The sequence below is a fragment of the Myxine glutinosa genome, chromosome 8 (genome assembly GCF_964187855.1).
Source record: "Myxine glutinosa chromosome 8, kmMyxGlut1.1, whole genome shotgun sequence".
In the NCBI taxonomy this organism is placed as follows: domain Eukaryota; kingdom Metazoa; phylum Chordata; class Myxini; order Myxiniformes; family Myxinidae; genus Myxine; species Myxine glutinosa.
The window spans coordinates 81,271,631-81,295,113 of NC_136268.1; the positions used below are offsets into that span (position 1 = coordinate 81,271,631).

At 46.9% G+C, this 23,483-nt stretch overlaps 1 protein-coding gene across 1 annotated transcript in view; it reads right to left on the reverse strand.

The window, feature by feature from the left end:
- Positions 1–415, reverse strand: part of LOC137432629 (pumilio homolog 2) — a 263,079-nt gene extending 262,664 nt beyond the window's left edge. Inside the window, exon 1 of the mRNA XM_078783971.1 lies at positions 283–415. The gene's annotated coding sequence lies outside the window, so the exon portion shown is untranslated. The remainder of the gene's footprint in view (positions 1–282) is intronic.
- Between the last annotated feature and the right edge of the window lie 23,068 nt (positions 416–23,483).

Below are 23,483 nucleotides of genomic sequence, written 5' to 3' on the forward strand. Positions count from 1 at the left end.
TCGACTAGGCCACCGGGTTGTCGTGAGAGGAGGGACGACTACAGCGTGTGCCGCAACACATTCATGGTTATCCGTGCACGAGAGTAGAGTGGGGATTATCAAGTTTGGGAAAACAAGAGGATGGAGGAGGCGTTGAGGTTGTTGGGGGAGGAGGAGGGTGCGATTGCCAGACGTCTCGCCCTCGGCTAAGCTTTCCGCAGCTAATAACGCGCCAAATTGTGCAGTCCGAGCGGCCCGACGCTCCGCAGACGCTTCGCGATCGCAATAGGACGTCGCACTTACGCGGTGAGGGAGCGGATGGCGGCGGATGATGCCCCGAAGCCGCCGAAACTCCCTTAGGTCCAAAACATGGCGAGCACCATCTCCCTCGCGCAAGGCACGCCGGTCGCTCTGCCCTCCTCCAGCTCCAGCCGAGCCCCTCCCCTTCCCCGCGTAGCCCCCTCCCTGCCCCCCTGCGACTCCACCGTCACTGGTTTTTTTTTTGTTCAAACCATTTTGTTTGTAAAGTTTTAAAATGACGTAATTCAGTGAACATATGTATTGGTTTACGTACTTATTCCTAAATTTACGGCCAAGCTCGATCCCTTCCGAACTTAATGCAAAGTTTGACAAACTTTTGATAATTTATATTTAGTTTAATAGGATTGACGAAAAGGATCCAGAACACTGACTTTACGTCTTCACGCTATACGTGTAGACCACGTGACCACCGATGGCGACGACTGACCTCAGTATTTGGAACCATCTATTTATTACGTAGGAAATATGAAGAGATTTTCTCCACGGGTGCCGGACATCTGGCAAATAAAATACATTTACCTCTTCATGCAGGTGCTTGAATCAAATTGGCGTCCCTTAATATTCACTTTTCTAGAGCATTACTTGGTTCTTCCGAAGAACACAGGGGTAATACAGCATGTGCACGATCCCTTCTTTTCTATGGTTTCCCCACATGGCACGTACCATATGATGGTTCTCATGTGGTGCAGCCACCCTGCTTGCATCATGGTTTCTGTGGGCGCGTCTGCCGCTGATGCAATGCCCCTCTTTAACCAGTTATCTGGTACTGATTTTGCCGACCTCGTAAGGATGACAGGCTGCGTCAACCCCACCTGGCATTAATTACAACGGGGTTCGAACTCAGGACCTTAGGCATAAAAAACCCGCCACCCCAACCATTAGGCCAGCACCAGGTGATACACCAGGTATTAGTTTCCCACATGGCACATCCCATATAAAGGGGCCTTTTCTATAATTTGCCACATGGCACATACCATATAAAGGGGCCTTTTATTTAGTTTGCCACATGACACATACCATATAAAGGGGCCTTTTCTTTAGTTTGCCACATGGCACATACCATATAAAGGGGGCTTTCTATAGTTTGTCAAATGGCACATCCCATATAAAGGGACCTTTTCTTTACTTTGCCACATGGCACATCCCATATAAAGGGCCTTTTCTTTACTTTGCCACATGGCACATCCCATATAAAGGGGCCTTTTCTTTATTTGCCACATGACACATACCATATAAAGGAGCCTTTTCTTTACTTTGCCACATGGTACAAAGGGGGATTTACTTTAGTTTGCCACATGGCACATACCATATAAAGAGGCCTTTTCTTTACTTTGCCACATGGCACATCCCATATAAAGGGGCCTTTTCTTTACTTTGCCACATGGCACATCCCATATAAAGGGGCCTTTTCTTTACTTTGCCACATGGCACATCCCATATAAAGGGGCCTTTTCTTTATTTGCCACATGACACATACCATATAAAGGGGCCTTTTCTTTACTTTGCCACATGGTACAAAGGGGGATTTACTTTAGTTTGCCACATGGCACATACCATATAAAGAGGCCTTTTCTTTAGTTTGTCACATGGCACATACCATATAAAGGGGGCTTTCTATAGTTTGTCAAAATGGCATATCCCATATAAAGGGGCCTTTTCTATAGTTTGCCACATGGCACATACCATATAAAGGGGGCTTTTCTATAATTTGCCACATGGTACAAAGGGGGATTTACTTTAGTTTGCCACATGGCACATCCCATATAAAGGGGGCTTTACTTTAGTTTGTCACATGACACATACCATATAAAGGGGCCTTCTCTTTAGTTTGCCACATGGCACATACCATATAAAGGGGCCTTTTCTGTAGTTTGCCACATGGCACATACCATATAAAGGGGCCTTTTCTATAGTTTGCCACATGGCACATACCATATAAAGGGGCCTTTTCTTTAGTTTGCCACATGACACATGCCATATAAAGGGGCCTTTTCTTTAGTTTGCCACATGGCACATACCATATAAAGAGGCCTTTTCTTTAGTTTGTCACATGGCACATACCATATAAAGGGGGCTTTCTATAGTTTGTCAAATGGCACATCCCATATAAAGGGACCTTTTCTTTACTTTGCCACATGGCACATCCCATATAAAGGGGCCTTTTCTTTATTTGCCACATGACACATACCATATAAAGGAGCCTTTTCTTTACTTTCCCACATGGTACAAAGGGGGATTTACATTAGTTTGCCACATGGCACATACCATATAAAGAGGCCTTTTCTTTAGTTTGTCAGATGGCACATACCATATAAAGGGGGCTTTCTATAGTTTGTCAAATGGCACATCCCATATAAAGGGGCCTTTTCTATAGTTTGCCACATGGCACATACCATATAAAGGGGCCTTTTCTTTAGTTTGCCACATGACACATACCATATAAAGGGGCCTATTCTGTAGTGTGCCACATGGCACATACCATATAAAGAGGCCTTTTCTATAAATTTGCCACATGGCACATACCATATAAAGGGGGCTTTTCTATAATTTGCCACATGGTACAAAGGGGGATTTACTTTAGTTTGCCACATGGCACATCCCATATAAAGGGGGCTTTTCTTTAGTTTGCCACATGGCACATACCATGTAAAGAGGCCTTTTCTTTAGTTTGCCACATGGCACATACCATATAAAGGGGCCTTTTCTATAATTTGCCACATGGCACATACCATATAAAGGGGCCTTTTCTTTAGTTTGCCACATGACACATACCATATAAAGGGGCCTTTTCTTTAGTTTCCGACATGGCACATCCCATATAAAGGGGCCTTTTCTATAATTTGCCACATGGCACATACCATATAAAGGGGCCTTTTCTTTAGTTTGCCACATGACACATACCATATAAAGGGGCCTTTTCTTTAGTTTGCCACATGGCACATACCATATAAAGAGGCCTTTTCTTTAGTTTGTCACATGGCACATACCATATGAAGGGGGCTTTCTATAGTTTGTCAAATGGCACATCCCATATAAAGGGACCTTTTCTTTACTTTGCCACATGGCACATCCCATATAAAGGGGCCTTTTCTTTCGTTTGCCACATGACACATACCATATAAAGGGGCCTTTTCTTTACTTTGCCACATGGTACAAAGGGGGATTTACTTTAGTTTGCCACATGGCACATACCATATAAAGAGGCCTTTTCTTTCGTTTGTCACATGGCACATACCATATGAAGGGGGCTTTCTATAGTTTGTCAAATGGCACATCCCATATAAAGGGGCCTTATAAAGGGGCCGTAAACCAAAGGCCCCTTTATATGGTAAGGGGGCCTATAGTTTGCCACATGGCACATACCATATAAAGGGGCCTTTTCTTTAGTTTGCCACATGACACATACCATATAAAGGGGCCCATTCTGTAGTGTGCCACATGGCACATACCATATAAAGAGGCCTTTTCTATAAATTTGCCACATGGCACATACCATATAAAGGGGGCTTTTTTATAATTTGCCACATGGTACAAAGGGGGATTTACTCTAGTTTGCCACATGGCACATCCCATATAAAGGGGGCTTTACTTTAGTTTTCCACATGACACATACCATATAAAGGGGCCTTTTCTTTAGTTTGCCACATGGCACATACCATATAAAGGGGCCTTTTATGTAGTTTGCCACATGGCACATACCATATAAAGGGGCCTTTTCTATAGTTTGCCACATGGCACATACCATATAAAGGGGCCTTTTCTTTAGTTTGCCACATGACACATACCATATAAAGGGGCCTTTTCTGTAGTGTGCCACATGGCACATACCATATAAAGAGGCCTTTTCTATAAATTTGCCACATGGCACATACCATATAAAGGGGGCTTTTCTATAATTTGCCACATGGCACATACCATATAAATGGGGCCTTTTCTTTAGTTTCCCACATGGCACATCCCATATAAAGGGACCTTTTCTTTAGTTTGCCACATGACACATACCATATAAAGGGGGCTTTCAATAGTTTGTCAAATGGCACATCCCATATAAAGGGGCCTTTTCTTTACTTTGCCACATGGCACATCCCATATAAAGGGGCCTTTTCTTTATTTGCCACATGACACATACCATATAAAGGGGCCTTTTCTTTACTTTGCCACATGGTACAAAGGGGGATTTACTTAATTTGCCACATGGCACATACCATATAAAGTGGCCTTTTCTTTAGTTTGTCACATGGCACATACCATATAAAGGGGGCTTTCTATAGTTTGTCAAAATGGCACATCCCATATAAAGGGGCCTTTTCTATAGTTTGCCACATGGCACATACCATATAAAGGGGCCTTTTCTTTAGTTTGCCACATGACACATACCATATAAAGGGGCCTTTGGTTTACGGCCCCTTTATAAGGCCCCTTTATATGGGATGTGCCATTTGACAAACTATGGAAAGCCCCCTTTATATGGTATGTGCCATGTGACAAATGAAAGAAAAGGCCTCTTTATATGGTATGTGCCATGTGGCAAACTAAAGTAAATCCCCCTTTGTACCATGTGGCAAAGTAAAGAAAAGGCCCCTTTATATGGTATGTGTCATGTGGCAAACTAAAGAAAAGGCCCCTTTATATGGGATGTGCCATGTGGCAAAGTAAAGAAAAGGCCTCTTTATATGGTATGTGCCATGTGGCAAACTAAAGAAAAGGCCCCTTTATATGGCATGTGTCATGTGGCAAACTAAAGAAAAGGCCCCTTTATATGGTAAGGGGGCCTATAGTTTGCCACATGGCACATACCATATAAAGGGGCCTTTTCTTGTTTACCACATGACACATACCATATAAAGGGGCCTATTCTGTAGTGTGCCACATGGCACATACCATATAAAGAGGCCTTTTCTATAAATTTGCCACATGGCACATACCATATAAAGGGGGCTTTTCTATAATTTGCCACATGGTACAAAGGGGGATTTACTTTAGTTTGCCACATGGCACAGCCCATATAAAGGGGGCTTTACTTTAGTTTGCCACATGACACATACCATATAAAGGGGCCTTTTCTTTAGTTTGCCACATGACACATACCATATAAAGGGGCCTTTTCTGTAGTGTGCCACATGGCACATACCATATAAAGAGGCCTTTTCTATAAATTTGCCACATGGCACATACCACATAAAGGGGCCTTTTCTTTAGTTTTCCACATGGCACATACCATATAAAGGGGCCTTTTCTTTAGTTTGCCACATGGCACATCCCATATAAAGGGGCCTTTCCTTTCGTTTGCCACATGGCACATACCATATAAAGGGGCCTTTTCTTTTGTTTGTCACATGGCACATACCATATAAAGGGGCCTTTTCTTTAGTTTGCCACGTGGCACATACCATATAAAGGGGCCTTTTCTTTAGTTTGCCACATGGCACATACCATATAAAGGGGCCTTTTCTTTAGTTTGCCACATGGCACATACCATATAAAGGGGCATTTTCTTTAGTTTGCCACATGGCACATCTATATGAATAAAACACAGTTTGTGTGTGTGTGTTGCCTATAGACTCCTAAACGGAGAGGCTCACGTATTTGATTTTTGGCATAGACATGGCCATTGGGCCTGGGAAGGACATGGCCGACCTAAAAATGACCTCCGATGATGAGATCCATATTTTTAATTCATATTTGACTTAGCGCATTTCAGCAAGGAACATTATACACTGAATCTCAGCCTGTGCCAGAGCATTCGCTCAGAGCGATCACGTGATGTTCCATCCTCGCCGCCAGAATTGATCACGTAATTGATTTTTGGCATAGCCATGGCCATTGGGCCTGGGAAGGACATGGCCTACCTAAAAATGACCTCAGATGACGAGATCCATATTTTTTATTCATATTTAACTTAGCGCATTTGAGAAGAATACCCCCTGCCCCTTTCCCCTTCCGCTACTCTTCCGCCCTCCCCCTCCACCCCTTCCCTCCCCCTGCCCCTCCCCTTCCAAACTCCTTCCCCCATCCCCACCCTCCCCCCCCATTCCCCCACCTCCTCCCCTTCTCCTCCTCTTCCTCCTCCCCCTTCCGCCCTCCCACTCCACCCCTCCCTCTGCCCCTCCCCTCCCCCCCTCCCCTCCCTCCCCTTCCCCCCCCTCCCCTCCCCCTCCCCTTCCACCCTTCCCTACCCCCCCTCCCCCACCCGGCAATGCCGGGTACTGCCGCTAGTCCCATATAAAGGGGCCTTTTTTAAATTTGCCACATGGCACATACCATATAAAGGGGCCCTTTGTTTAGTTTGCCACATGGCACATCCCATATAAAGGGGCCTTTTCTATACCCCTGGCATTTTCCCAAGAATGTCCCTTCTTTTCTATAGTTTGTCACATGGCACATACCATATAAAGGGACCTTTACTTTAGTTTGCCACATGGCACATACCATATAAAGAGGCCTTTTCTTTAGTTTGTCACATGGCACATACCATATAAAGGGGGCTTTCTATAGTTTGCCACATGGCACATACCATATAAAGAGGCCTTTTCTATAATTTGCCACATGGCACATACCATATAAAGTGGGCTTTTCTATAATTTGCCACATGGCACATACCATATAAAGAGGCCTTTTCTATAATTTGCCACATGGCACATACCATATAAAGGGACCTTTTCTTTAGTTTTCCACATGGCACATACCAGAAAAGGGGCCTTTCTGTCGTTTGTCACATGGCACATACCATATAAAGGGGCCTTTTGTATAGTTTGTTTCATGGCACATACCATATAAAGGGGCCTTTTCTGTAGTTTGCCACATGGCACATACCATATAAAGGGGCCTTTTCTTTAGTTTGCCACATGGCACATACCATATAAAGGGGCCTTTTCTATAGTTTGCCTCATGACACATACCATATAAAGGGGCATTTTCTTTAGTTAGTCACTTTTTCTTTTCTTTTTTCCTTGTGTACAGAGTCGAGGCTCGTGAAAGAGCTAACATTTATCAAACAAACAAATCAAACAAACAAGCAAACAAAGTATATAAAAAGGGGAGCGGTCGACAAGATGGGGAGAGAAGGGGAGGAAGCACACAAACACAACATTTGAGAGCAGGGACATCGCAAGATGTGTGGGAGGGAGAGGGCCTGGGGGAAGGCAGGATAGGTATAAAACGCAAGGACACCAAGGACTTCCAGGAAAGAAGTCGGCACCTCAAAAAAGTGGATTTGGGGTGAAATTAGTGGGGGTAGAAAAGATCAAGGTTTTGGATTGGGGAAGATAAGAGATGGTGGTGAACAGCCGTTTTAAAGACCTGGAGGGAGGAGTGGGATTGAAGAGAGTGAGGGAGTTTGTTCCAGAGGTGGGAGAAAAGAGGAATGAAGGAGTGAAGGTGAGCAGAGAGTCTTGATTTTGGGAGTTTAACCATAAGAGGGTTGCAGGCAGATCTTGTGCGACCTGTCGGAATATTTAGGGGACAGAGCCCAGAGAGAGCTGGGGGAGCAAGGCCCGAGAGGAGTCGGTAGAAGACGGAAAGACCACCAACCTGCCTGCAGTGAGGAAGTGAAAGGCCCTCGGAGATAGCGTCATCGCGGGAGATTCCAATACCATAGGTAACATGGCACATACCATATAAAGGGACCTTTGCTTTAGTTTGCCACATGGCACATCCCATATAAAGGGGCCTTTTCTTTAGTTTGTCGCATGGCACGTACCACATAAAGGGGCCTTTTCTTTAGTTTGCCACATGGCATATACCATATAAAGGGGCCTTTTCTTTCGTTTTCCACATGGCACATACCATATAAAGGGGCATTTTCATTAGTTTGCCACATGGCACATCTATATGAATAAAACACAGTTTGTGTGTGTGTGTGTTGCCTGTAGACTCCGAAACGGAGAGGCTCACGTACTTGATTTTTGGCATAGACATGGCCTACCTAAAAATGACCTCCGATGATGAGATCCATATTTTTAATTCATATTTGACTTGGCGCATTTCAGCAAGGAACATTATACACTGAATCTCAGCCTGTGCCAGAGCAGCTCGCTGATTCGCTCAGAGCGATCACGTGATGTTCCATCCTCGCCGCCAGACTTGCTCACGTAATCGATTTTTGGCATAGCCATGGCCATTGGGCCTGGGAAGGACATGGCCTACCTAAAAATGACCTCAGATGACGAGATCCATATTTTTTATTCATATTTAACTGAGCGCATTTGAGAAGAATACCCCCTGCCCCTTTCCCCTTCCGCTACTCTTCCCCCCTCCCCCTCCACCCCTTCCCCCCCTGCCCTTCCCCTTCCAACCTCCTTCCCCCATCCCCACCCTCCCCCCCATTCCCCCACCCCCTCCCCTTCTCCTCCTCTTCCTCCTCCCCCTTCCCTCCTCCCCCTCCACCGCTCCCTCTGCCCCTCACCTCCCCCCTCCCCTCCCTCCCCTTCCCCCCCTCCCCTCCCCTCCCCTTCCACCCTTCCCTACCCCCCTCCCCCACCCGGCAATGCCGGGTACTGCCGCTAGTCCCATATAAAGGGGCCTTTTTTAAATTTGCCACATGGCACATACCATATAAAGGGGCCCTTTGTTTAGTTTGCCACATGGCACATCCCATATAAAGGGGCCTTTTCTATACCCCTGGCATTTTCCCAAGAATGTCCCTTCTTTTCTATAGTTTGTCACATGGCACATACCATATAAAGGGGCCTTTACTTTAGTTTGCCACATGGCACATACCATATAAAGAGGCCTTTTCTTTAGTTTGTCACATGGCACATACCATATAAAGGGGGCTTTCTATAGTTTGCCACATGGCACATACCATATAAAGAGGCCTTTTCTATAATTTGCCACATGGCACATACCATATAAAGTGGGCTTTTCTATAATTTGCCACATGGCACATACCATATAAAGAGGCCTTTTCTATAATTTGCCACATGGCACATACCATATAAAGGGACCTTTTCTTTAGTTTTCCACATGGCACATACCATATAAAGGGGCCTTTCTGTCGTTTGTCACATGGCACATACCATATAAAAGGACCTTTTCTATAGTTTGCCACATGGCACATACCATACAAAGGGGCCTTTTCTATAGTTTGTTTCATGGCACATACCATATAAAGGGGCCTTTTCTGTAGTTTGCCACATGGCACATACCATATAAAGGGGCCTTTTCTTTAGTTTGCCACATGGCACATACCATATAAAGGAGCCTTTTCTTTAGTTTGCCACATGGCACATACCATATAAAGGGGCCTTTTCTTTAGTTTGCCACATGGCACATACCATATAAAGGGGCCTTTTCTATAGTTTGCCACATGACACATACCATATAAAGGGGCATTTTCTTTAGTTAGTCACATTTTTTTTTTTTCCTTGTGTACAGAGTCGAGGCTCGTGAAAGAGCTAACATTTATCAAACAAACAAATCAAACAAACAAGCAAACAAAGTATATAAAAAGGGGAGCGGTCGACAAGATGGGGAAAGAAGGGGAGGAAGCACACAAACACAACATTTGAGAGCAGGGACATCGCGAGATGTGTGGGAGGGAGAGGGCCTGGGGGGAGGCAGGATAGGTATAAAACGCAAGGACAAGAAGGACTTCCAGGAAAGAAGTCGGCACCTCAAAAAAGTGGATTTGGGGTGAAATTAGTGGGGGTAGAAAAGATCAAGGTTTTGGATTGGGGAAGATAAGAGATGGTGGTGAACAGCCGTTTTAAAGACCTGGAGGGAGGAGTGGGATTGATGAGAGTGAGAGAGTTTGTTGCAGCGGAGGGAGAAAAGAGGAATGAAGGAGTGAAGGTGAGCAGAGAGTCTTGATTTTGGGAGTTTAACTATAAGAGGGTTGCAGGCAGATCTTATGCGTCCTATCGGAATATTTAGGGGACAGAGCCCAGAGAGAGCTGGGGGAGCAAGGCCCGAGAGGAGTCGGTAGAAGACGGAAAGACCACCAACCTGCCTGCGCTGAGGAAGTGAAAGGCCCTCGGAGATAGCGTCATCGTGGGAGATTCCAATACCATAGGTAACATGGCACATACCATATAAAGGGACCTTTGCTTTAGTTTGCCACATGGCACATCCCATATAAAGGGGCCTTTTCTTTAGTTTGTCGCATGGCACATACCACATAAAGGGGCCTTTTCTTTAGTTTGCCACATGGCACATACCATATAAAGGGGGCCTTTTCTTTAGTTTGTCACACGGCACATACCATACAAAGGGGCCTTTTCTTTAGTTTTTCACATGGCACATACCATATAAAGGGGCATTTTCATTAGTTTGCCACATGGCACATCTATATGAATAAAACACAGTTTGTGTGTGTGTGTGTTGCCTATAGACTCCGAAACGGAGAGGCTCACGTACTTGATTTTTGGCATAGACATGGCCATTGCGACTGGAAAGGACATGGCCTACCTAAAAATGACCTCCGATGATGAGATCCATATTTTTAATTCATATTTGACTTCGCGCATTTCAGCAAGGAACATTATACACTGAATCTCAGCCTGTGCCAGAGCAGCTCGCTGATTCGCTCAGAGTGATCACGTGATGTTCCATCCTCGCCACCAGACTTGCTCACGTAATCGATTTTTGGCATAGCCAAGGCCATTGGGCCTGGGAAGGACATGGCCTACCTAAAAATGACCTCAGATGACGAGATCCATATTTTTTATTCATATTTAACTTAGCGCATTTGAGAAGAATACCCCCTGCCCCTTTTCCCTTCCGCTACTCTTCCCCCCTCCCCCTCCGCCCCTTCCCTCCCCCTGCCCATCCCCTTCCAACCTCCTTCCCCCATCCCCACCCTCCCCCCCATTCCCCCACCCCCTCCCCTTCTCCTCCTCTTCCTCCTCCCCCTTCCCCCCCTCCCCCTCCACCCCTCCCTCTGCCCCTCCCCTCCCCCCTCCCCTCCCTCCCCTTCCCCCCTCCCCTCCCCTCCCCTTACACCCTCCCCTACCCCCCCTCCCCCGCCCGGCAATGCCGGGTACTTCCGCTAGTCCCATATAAAGGGGCCTTTTTTTTAGTTTGCCATGTGGCACATACCATATAAAGGGGCCTTTTTTAAATTTGCCACATGGCACGTACCATATAAAGGGGCCTTTTGTTTCGTTTGCCACATGGCACATCCCATATAAAGGGGCCTTTTCTATACCCCTGGCATTTTCCCAAGAATGTCCCTTCTTTTCTATAGTTTAGTCACATGGCACATACCATATAAAGGGGCCTTTTCTTTAGTTTGTCACATGGCACATACCATATAAAGGGGCCTTTTCTTTAGTTTGCCACGTGGCACATACCATATAAAGGGTCCTTTTCTTTAGTTTGCCACATGGCACATACCATATAAAGGGGCCTTTTCTTTAGTTTGTCACATGGCACATACCATATAAAGGGGCCTTTTCTTTAGTTTGCCACATGGCACATACCATATAAAGGGACATTTTCTTTAGTTTGCCACATGGCACATCTATATGAATAAAACACAGTTTGTGTGTGTGTGTTGCCTATAGACTCCTAAACGGAGAGGCTCACGTACTTGATTTTTGGCATAGACATGGACATTGGGCCTGGGAAGGACATGGCCGACCTAAAAATGTCCTCCGATGACGAGATCCATATTTTGTATTCATATTTAACTTAGCGCAGTTTAAAAACTGCCGAAATCTCGGCTTTCTGCTCACCTTCACTCTTTCATTCCTCTTTTCTCCCGCCTCTGGAACAAACTCCCACACTCCCTTCAATCCCACTCCTCCCTCCAGGTCTTTAAAACAGCTGTTCACCACCATCTCTTATCTTCCCCCATCCAAAACCTTGATCTTTTCTACCCCCACTAATTCACCCCAGATCCACCTTGTTTGAAATTCCAACTTCTTTCCTGGAAGTCCTGGCAGTGTCCATATGTTTATACCTCTCCCACCCCCCCCCCCCCCCTTCACATGCCTCCCCCCCAAAGCCCTCTCCCTCCCACAGATCTCTCGATGTCTCCATGTCTCTCGGTCCCTGCTCTCAAATGTTGTGTTTGTGTCCTGCCCCCTCTCTCCCCATCTTGTCTACCGCTCCCGATGTTATTTGTTTTACGTGTCTGTTTATCTTTCTGTGTGATTAATGTTCGCTCTTTCACGAGCCTCGATCTTGTATACCAAAAAGAAAAAGAAAAAAAAAAAGCGCATTTGAGAAGAATACCCCCCACCCCTTTCCCTTCCCCTACTCTTCCCCCCTCCCCCTTCACCCCTTCCCTCCCCTCCCCCTGCCCCTCCCCCTCCCCTTCCAACCTCCTTCCCCCATCCCCTTCCCCCTCCTCACCTCCCTTTCCCCCTCCGCCCCTTCCCTTCCCCCATCCGCTCCCATCCCCTCCTCCCCCCCCATTCCCCCACCCCCTCCTCTTCTTCCTCACCCTCCCCTTCCACCCTCCCTCTGCCCCTTCCCTCCCTCCCCTTCCCCCCCTCCCCTCCCCTCCCCTCCCCTCCCCTCCCTCCTCTCCCCCCCTCTCCTCCCCTCCCGTTCCACTCCTCCCCTACCCCCATCCCCCGCCCAGCAATGCCGGGTACTTCCGATAGTCCCATATAAAGGGGCCTTTTGTTTAGTTTGCCACATGGCACATACCATATAAAGGGGCCTTTCTTTAGTTTGCCACGTGGCACATACCATATAAAGGGGCCTTTTCTTTCGTTTGCCACATGGCACATACCATATAAAGGGGCCTTTCTTTAATTTGCCACATGGCATATACCATATAAAGGGGCCTTTTGTTTAGTTTGCCACATGGCACATCCCATATAAAGGGGCATTTTCTATGCCCCTGGCATTTTCCCAAGAATGTCCCTTCTTTTCTATAGTTTGCCACATGGCATATCCCATATAAAGAGGCCTTTTCTATAGTTTCCCACATGGTACACACCATATAAAGGGGCCTTTTCTATAGTTTGTCACATGGCACATACCATATAAAGGGGCCTTTTCTTTAGTTTGCTACATGGCACACAGCATATAAAGTGGCCTTTTCTATAGTTTGCCACATGGCACATCCCATATAAAGAGGCCTTTTCTTGAGTTTGCCACATGGCACATACCATATAAAGGGGCCTTTTCTTCAGTTTTCCACATGGCACACACCATATAACGGGGCCTTTTCTATAGTTTGCCACATGGCACATACCATATAAAGGGGCCTTTTCTGAAGTTTTCCACATGGCACATACAATATAAAGGGGCCTTTTCTATAGTTTGTCACATGGCACATACCATATAAAGGGACCTTTTCTATAGTTTGCCACATGACACACACCATATAAAGGAGGCTTTTCTTTCGTTTGTCACATGGCACATACCATATAAAGGGGCCTTTTCTTTAGTTTGCCACATGGCACACAGCATATAAAGTGGCCTTTTCCATCGTTTGCCACATGGCAGATACCATATAAAGAGGCCTTTTCTATAGTTTGCCACATGGCACATACCATATAAAGAGGCCTTTTCTTTACTTTGTCACATGGCACATTCCATATAACGGGGCCTTTTCTATAGTTTGCCACATGGCACATGCCATATAAAGAGGCCTTTTTTATAGTTTGTCGCATGGCACATACCATATAAAGGGGCCTTTTCTATAGTGTGTCGCATGGCACATACCATATAAAGGGGCCTTTTCTATAGTTTGCCACATGGCACATACCATATAAAGCGGCCTTTTCTTTACTTTGTCGCATGGCACATACCATATAAAGAGGCCTTTTCTATAGTGTGTCGCATGGCACATACCATATAAAGAGGCCTTTTCTATAGTTTGCCACATGGCACATACCATATAAAGAGGCCTTTTCTTTAGTTTGTCACATGGCACATCCCATATAAAGGGGCCTTTTCTATAGTTTGTCACATGGCACATACCATATAAAGGGGCCTTTTCTATAGTTTGCCACATGGCACATACTATATAAAGAGGCCTTTTCTGGAGTTTGCCGCATGGCACATACCATATAAAGAGGCCTTTTCTATAGTGTGTCGCATGGCACATACCATATAAAGGGGCCTTTTCTATAGTTTGTCACATGGCACATACCATATAAAGGGGCCTTTTCTATAGTTTGCCACATGGCACATACTATATAAAGAGGCCTTTTCTGTAGTTTGCCGCATGGCACATACCATATAAAGGGGCCTTTTCTATTGTCTGTCGCATGGTACATACCATATAAAGGGGCCTTTTCTGTAGTTTCGCATGGCACATACCATATAAAGGGGCCTTTTCTATAGTTTGTCACATGGCACATACCATATAAAGGGAGCTTTTCTTTAGTTTGTCACATGGCACATCTATATATATAAAACACAGTTTGTGTGTGTGTGTGTGTGTGTGTGTGTGTGTGTGTGTGTGTGTGTGTGTGTGTGTGTGTGTGTGTGTGTGTGTAATGTTACCAATAGACTCCTAAACGGAGAGGCTCACGTGCTTGATATTTGGCATAGACATGGCCATTGAGCATGGGAAGAACATGGCCTACCTCAAAATATTTGACGAGATTCATATTTATTATTCATATTTACCTCAGCGCATTTCAGCGAGGAATATTATACACGGAATCTGAGCCGGTGGCAGAGCAGCGCGCTGATTCGCTCAGAGCGATCACGTGATGTTCCATCCCCGCCGCCAGACCATTGAACATAAAACACAGTTTGTGTGTGAGTAATGTTACCGATAGACTCCTAAACGGAGAGGCTCGCATACTTGATATTTGGCCCCCTCCCTCCCCCTCCTCTCCCCTCCCCCCTCTTCCTCCCCCTCCCCTTCCCCCACCTCCCCCCCTCCCCTCCCCCTCCTCTCCCCTCCCCCCCTCCTCTCCACTCCCCCCTCTTCCTCTCCACTCCGGTAAAATTACAGTTCAGTACTTTGTGTAACCCCCACGTGCATTCAGGAGAGCACGTACATGTGGAGGCATGCTGTTCACGAGATTTGCCAAGGTTTGGACAGGAATCGCTTGCCATGCAGTGACAATAGCCTGCTGCAATTCACGCACAGAGGTCGGCTGCTGGTCCAAGTGGTCGATTTGACACGTTAATTCTGCCCACAAGTTCTCCATCGGATTCATATCCGAGGACATGGCAGGCCACTCCATATGCTCTACACCACAGTCAGCAAGAAAGTGTTGGATCATGCGAGCACGATGAGGCCGTGCGTTGTCATCTTGGAAGACAAAGTTTCCTCGAAAGGCTGCACGAGCAAATGGAAGCAATGTTTCTTCCAGAATGACCTTGTACTTGAACTGGTTCAGGTTTCCATTCAGAACAACCAGGTCAGTTTTGCCCCCTGCATGAAAAGCAGCCCAAACGGTCACCCCACCACCTCCAGCTTGGACTCTTGGCACTATACAATCTTCGATGTAGGCTTCATGCACTTGTCTGCGCACTCGGACGCGGCCATATTGACGATAGACCATAAATCTAGACTTGTCACTGAAGATCACGTGATTCCAGTGTCCTGGCTGCCATTGACGGTGCTCTCTGGCCCACTGCAATCGGCGCAGACGCTGCTTTCTCAGGGGACGCCTGGCACGATAGCCTGCTTGAACCAGTCGTTGGTTGACTCGCCTTCTGGATACAAGCACATTTGTCAGTTGCTGCCACTCAGGCCCTAAGCCGATTAGCTGACTTGGTACGGCCATTGCGGACTAACCGGTGCAGCTGGCGATCATCCCTCCTTGTGGTTCTGCGGGGACGTCCTGACCTCGGTATTGGAGTAGGGACACCCCTCTGAACATTTCGTTTCAGGATCTTTGACACCTGACCTTGAGTGATGCCATACTGCCGAGCAATAGCACGCTGTTTCATGCCGGAATTTCGTTAAGCCACCACTAAATGACAAACAGCATTGTCGAGTTGACGGACCATCTCCAGGGGAAGCGGCAATAACTTTTGTAGACGTGCAGCAGTTGTTTTCCACTAATACAGAACGCAACAACCCTTATATACCCGATTGTGAAGCCAATCGTCAAATGTACCTGTCCGTACCTTTTGTCACGCCACCTGTGATATAATCCTGTTATTGACTTCTTGCTGCTACAGACAATCAGTGACATGGTTCTTTTAACAAAGAAATCACCGAAGCGTAAAAGAAACTCACCAGATTGATATACGGACAGTAATATGCCATACTGCCATACTATGTTCAGAAAGTAAACCCAAATCAAGAAGAAAAAAAATATTCCATATTAAATGCCAAGTGTGTACATAAACGCGAGTTGTCTGTGTGTGTCCGCGTTTTATTCAGGGATGGCTGAAGGGGTCTTCATCAAACTTTCAGGGGTTCATCAATGAGTGCCTGCGAGTGTTTTAGGGGACAAAAAAAAAATTCGTTTTTTTTTTAGTTAAAAAAAAAAAAATCGCTCGATAGTGCCGAAGCCTTTTTAAATTAATCTTTACAGTGAGCTTTGTTATTATTTTTCCATGGAGCGGTTTTGGAGATATGGAGGTGCAATGTCTTTCAGTTTTTCCAAGATGGCGCCTGCACCATGTGACCTATGATGTCATAATTGTCATTAGAATATTCTTCAGGAGGAGGCGCTCCCATAATGAAATTTTTTTGTCCATCAGACCAACAGTTGCAGAGAAAAAGAAATTCATACTGATCGGATGAAGCGTTATACTTTTCGAATTATGATGTCATAACGAAGGCACTGATAACATCATCATTAACGTATCTTATTTCAAATGGGGATTGCTTGACAATGAGCCATGTTTCAATTTTTTTCATGCAGTGGTTTTGGAGATTCGAGGTGCAACGTTTTTCGTTTTTGCCAAGATGGCGCCTGTACAACTTGACCTATGACATCTGTTACGGGGTCAACCTCGAGGGGAGCCCCGGCAGAAAGATGTATGGTCCTTGGGTGAAAATAAGTCGATCAATAACGAGTCCACACCAAGGGTTACGAACAAACCCCAATATATTCCCAAATCCCACATAGGAATCACAATGCGTTTACAGCACTTCCATACAATCCTTATCTATAGTATAGGTGGCGCCACCTTAACCCACAACAGTGTTGGCAACACTCACGGCCCTTGCCCTCAATGTCTCTGCACGCCTCCCAGGTGACGTCGAATCGATCCAGCGATCGGGGAAGCAATGTCGGATTCCTGCACGCCTCCCAGGTGACGTCGAGTCGATCCAGCGATCGGGGAAACTATGTCCGATTCCAATCCGGGTCTGGGAGTGAGGATACTCGACAACCTCAGCGAGGATACCCGACTTCGCAGGTTCCGCAGTAATCCGGCGCTCTCCTGATGCGCGGACTTCGGTTCACAGAGGCACGGTTCCCTGTCCTTCACGTTCGGCGGCTCGGTCTCGAGCTGCAGTCTCAACTCTCAACCGTCTCCTTCCAATCTCTTTCGCGCGCCAGGCCCATGGTGCGACCCATACATGCCCTCGAAGGCGTCGAGGCGAACAGCGCCGGGCGCTTGGTTCCTTCCAGGACCACACGGCACCTTGACACGTAACCGGCAATCAATCACCCCATGCAGGTAACTCCTCTCGCCAGACAGGCTTTTCCAACTCCGTTCCAAAGTAGGTAACGATCGCCTCCGCTCGCGTCGGAGCTCTCGAAGCTTAAGATGGCCGCCCTTTTTCCTCTCCTCCTCCTCTTCTTTACGATCCTGTTTCCGGTCTCATTTTTCCCAGAAGGGCTCCTGACCCTTTAATCACAACAACCTTTAATAGAATATACATTAATCAGAAATGACCTGAATTGTAACCCCCTTAAACCAGGAATTCGTAAAACTCCCCCCCTTCAAGAAAGAAAGTTTGAACCCAGCGAAAACTTTCTTTGCAGGCCAACTTTGATAAACAAACCAGATAACTCACACCCCCAAATCATCAGTTCCCCCCGGGCACAATTATCACTTAAAAATAAAGCAACAAAATTTCACAAAACCCCCAGAGATTCCAAAGGTAATTCACTCTGGACCAAGCGTCAACAACTTCTAGTTTCTCTTGAATGACGGTTAAGAGGTGGTGACCAAAGCCCCAAAGTTAAACCTCTCGATAGCACTTTTTCGGGAGGCCCAGCTGAGTATTCACTACATGGACGCCTTAAGGAATGTGGAGTTCACGGTTAGTCCGGGGAGGAAAGTTCATTACATGGACGCCTTTAAGAACGTGGAGTTCACGGTTAGTCCGTGTAGGAGCCCAGGCTCGGCGGCTCCACCGTATATAGTGCTTCAACTTCTCCGGACTCCTAACAGTTACGGTGGGACCCCTTGTCCCAGCCGTTACCTGACTGGCGGTCTCCTTCTCGGCCAGTGCTCTGACAATCATTCTTTCGGGAGGTGCCATAACCCTGGGAGCCTCCATAGTAATATCGGCTGCTTCCAACACCAAAACTACTGCCAAGTTGTCCTCTTCTGTAGACCTCTCGACGCCGACGAAATGCCTTCCCTACTGTTATGGTCCGACCCTCCAAATCCTTACCATTCCAATTCTTCTCTGCCTCTCTGGCGTCTTTTGTGCTTGCAAACGTGACAAAGCCGAACCCTCTTAACCGTTGCGTTTCCCTGTCTTTTACCAACCGCACTTCCACCAGCGGCCCATATCTGTTGAAGACAGAGGTCAGAACTGCTTCCTGTGTTTTGAAGTTCAGTCCCCCTACAAATAACTTGGTACGTTTGTCACCATCCCGAGCTGGTGTGGTGTTATTTTCCCTGCTGGGCTCTTTACCAACCCCCGGGTTACCATAAAGGTGACCCCCGGCCCAATCATTCCCTATAACCACAGATACTCCCTCTACAGGAAGCATGGCTTGTAAACCGACGGTGACCGGTCCTGACACCAAATCTGATTCCAAATGGATGACATGAAGTGGCGCACTAACACAGCCACCGATCCCTTGCAACCGAACACTATCACCAGTTGCTGTACTCTTTGACAATGGCAAAATGCCTTCAAGCATTAAGGATTGATGGGCTCCTGTGTCCCTCAATACCCTAACAGGTCTTGGGTTAGTCAAGTCTCCCGCTAGTGAGACAAACCCCTCATAAATAAATGGTTGGTAACTCTTCTGTGGGCGATTTCTTACGTTTGCCATCGCATTCGGAGTTGTACTAGTCGGACTCTGCTCTGGGTTGTCCCTTTTCATGAGGTAACAACTGGACATCAAGTGTCCAGGTTTTTTGCAAAAGGCGCAAGTAGGCCCGGAGGAAAAACTTGTGGTCTGCCTCGGGCCCCCCGGGAAATAAGTTTGTCTTGGGCCCGTAGCCCCCTGATTTCGAACAGTTGGGGTATCAGAGTTGTCCCCATAATCCTCTCGAGGCCGCCGCCATGTATTGTCGTTTTCCGCACCGGGTGTTCCATAACTCCCCTGCTGAAGTCTAGGCGAGGAGTTAGGTTTGTGGACCCCTATCCGGTGTGTTAAGGCATAATCATCTGCCATGGTGGCTGCGTCCCACAACTTTGGTACTTTCTTTTCCTGCAGGTACACTTTGATGTCCTCGTGGACACCCTGTTGAAATTCCTCCACCAGGATCAAGTCACGCAATGTTTCGAAGTCTTTCCCGACTCCTTTTGACTCACACCACCGATCAAACATGTTTTCTTTCACTCTGGCAAACTCCACATGGGTCTCACTCTCCCTCTTCCTGGCATTCCTGAATTTTTGCCGGTAAGCTTCAGGAACCAACTCATACGCTTTGAGAATGTGCTTCTTCAATACCTCATAATCTGCACATTGGTCCATTGGTAGCGCCGAATAAATCTCTTGAGCTTTACCCACCAGCACACTTTGCACTAGTATGGTCCAGGCCTCCTCTGGCCAGTTTAACTGTCGAGCCACTTTCTCAAAGTGTGGAAAAAATTTAGCGACTTCCCTTTCACTGAAGGGTGGAACCAGCCTCACATGTCTGCCCACATCCCAGGTTTTCTGGCTCGGTGTCGGCCCAGTCAGCAAGGGTGGTACCTCTCCCCGTTCTCTCATTAACTCCAGCTCCTTGAATTTAATTTCTTGCTGAAGCTCCATGTCACGTTCCTTTAATTCCCTTTCGGCTTTTCTCTCCTCTGCTTCGAGTTCCCTTGCAGCTCTCCTCTCCTCTGCTTTTCTCCCTTCTAACCTTTCCTGGAGTTCTCGTTCCACTCTCCTTTCTTCTTCTACTCTTTCCTTTTCTGCTTTCCTTTCCTCTGTTTTCATCCTTTCTAACCTTTCCTGGAGTTATTGTTTCACTCTCCTTTCTTCTGCTTGTTTCTCTTCTCTCCTCTCTTCTGCTTTCCTTTCCTCTTCTGATCTTTCCTTTTCTGCTTTCCTTTCTTCTTCTGCTCTTTCCTTTTCTGCTTTCCTTTCTTCTTCTTTGATCCGTTCCTGGCTCCGTAATTGCAACTCCAGTTTCCGGAGCTCAACGTCTTCTGGTTCTTCGGGTAGCCACTCCCAGGCTAACTCGTCCCATGTTCCTCATCCCACCATAGACTGTATCACCGTGGTCTGCAACTCTGCCTTCCTCAAATTAGTTCGGACCTCCAAGTTAAAATGTTTGGCCAATTTCAAGAGGTCCGATTTTCGTAATGCTCGGAACTGTGCCTCACTAGGGGTTACCGCAAAGTTCTGTGCCACAAACGCCATGGTGACTACTGGTAACACCTGTTAACCTTCACCCCAGAAATTTCCAACAAAGAAAAGCAACAGTATTACTATTATTGCTATTGTTTTTTTGTTTTTTTTTAATTGTTGTTGTTGTTTTGTCGGCAGAGCAAAACAATTTTGGGAACGTTGGAAAAGTTCCCACTCTTGGGAATTCTTTCCCGGACTAAAATTTAGAAAATTTTATAGATCCCGGACGTAGACCAATTGCGAATCCGCAAATCGTAATTTGGATGAGCCCCCAATTCTGTTACGGGGTCAACCTCGAGGGGAGCCCCGGCAGAAAGATGTATGGTCCTTGGGTGAAAATAAGTCAATCAATAATGAGTCCACACCAAGGGTTACGAACAAACCCCAATATATTCCCAAATCCCGCACAGGAATCACAATGCGTTTACAGCACTTCCATACAATCCTTATCTATAGTATAGGTGGCGCCACCTTAACCCACAACAGTGTTGGCAACACTCACGGCCCTTGCCCTCAATGTCTCTGCACGCCTCCCAGGCGACGTCGAGTCGATCCAGCGATCGGGGAAGCAATGTCCGATTCCTGCAAGCCTCCCAGGTGACGTCGAGTCGATCCAGCGATCAGGGAATCTATGTCCGATTCCAATCCAGGGCTGGGAGTGAGGATACTCGACAACCTCAGCGAGGATACCCGACTTCGCAGGTTCCGCAGTAATCTGGCGCTCTCCTGACGCGTGGACTTCGGTTCACAGAGGCACGGTTCCCTTGTCCTTCACGTTCGGCGGTTCGGTCTCGAGCTGCAGTCTCAACTCTCAACCGTCTCCTTCCAATCTCTTTCGCGCGCCAGGCCCAATGTGCGACCCGTACACGCCCTCGTAGGCGTCGAGGCGAACAGCGCCGGGCGCTTGGTTCCTTCCAGGACCACACGGCACCTTGACACGTAACCGGCAATCAATCACCCCGTGCAGGTAACTCCTCTCGCCAGCCGGGCTTTTCCAACTCCATTCCAAAGTAGGTAACGATCGCCTCCGCTCGCGTCGGAGCTCTCGAAGCTTAAGATGGCCGCCCTTTTTCCTCTCCTCCTCCTCTTCTTTACGATCCCGTTTCCAGTCTCCTTTTTCCCAGAAGGGCTCCTGACCCTTTAATCACAACAACCTTTAATAGAATATACATTAATCAGAAATGACCTGAATTGTAACCCCCTTAAACCCGGAATTTGTAACACATCATAATTATGATTTAAAAATTGTACAGGAGGAAGCACTCCGATGGTGAAAATTTCGTGTCCATCGGACTAATAGTTGCAGAGAATGTTTTTTTTATACTGATCAGATCTAGCATTGTACTTGCCGAATCATGACGTCATAATGAAGGCACTGATGATGTCATCATTAATATATTGTTATGGACACGCGGATTAAGATGTTATGATGGGCCGAGCGGAATGGCCGCCGTGTTCGCACAGTTTACCCGATTCCACCCGACGTTGACCAAATCGCGCTATGCTAAATCAATGAAGGAAAGGACACAATGGCTGGGATAAATGAAACGACACAAGGGGTACAGTTCTCAAGACCTCCGGAGGAGGATATAATTGGTGGTGCAGAAAAGGGGTAGATTACAAGGTAAGAGGTAAAGCACAGAAAAGATGGGCACTTAGACACAATCTTATTTATCCCAGACAGACCACAGACAAACGGAACAAGACTGACTTACACAGGGAGTGATGGCAAGGAAGGACAGGCAGTCGATAGCACAAGGTGCACCTTGGCTCAGGGGCAGAATCAAACACGGTCCGGTCCAGAGATGCGGGGAGGTATTGCAGCGCTCGGAGGTGGCGTCTTCTCTTCCTTCAAGTCCAGCGCGCATCTCACGTCACCTCCCTCTTCCTGCGCATGCTCAGCGGGGAGTCACACGCCCTCGGCTCGTTGGCTCCGCCCCAGATCGGATCGGTCCGCCGCTTTTATTGGGTGCGGGGGGTTACCGGGCTCCGCCCTTGACGAGGAGCTGACAGCGAGCCCCTACGTGGTAACCCCGTCGAGCACATGTTCGATGGCGGCTAACCAAGCCGGAGTGAGGACGCGCACTCCCCGCGCCGCCGCCGTTGTTGTTGCTGTTGTTGTTGTTGTTGTTGCTGAACCGTGAGGAAGAGCTGCGGGGAGGTATTGGGAGGTCCTAAACTTCCTAACGGTGCCATACAATCACATTCTGGTGCAACGAAGAGTCAGAATTAATGGAAACGAGTCCTTAACTGACATAGACTAAGAATAACTAGCAAGATGTCCTATAGTTGTCTACGTGAGATGCGGTGGACCTGGATGCGACATTTAATGGGGGAAATAGGGGAAGGTCGGGTCTACAGAGTGTTGTTTACAGAAAATGGGACTAGGGAATGGGGGATTGGGGATAGTTGGGAAGTACTGAGGAAATAGGGGAATATTTACAAGCGGATATGGATGGATGCCAATCTCATATCCGCAACAATATCTTATTCTCCGTGGGGAGTACTTCACAATGAGCCTTGTATCAATTTTTTCCATTGAGCTGTTTTGGAGATATTGAGGTGTAACATTTTTCCAAGATGGCGTCTGTACCAAGTGACCTATGACAT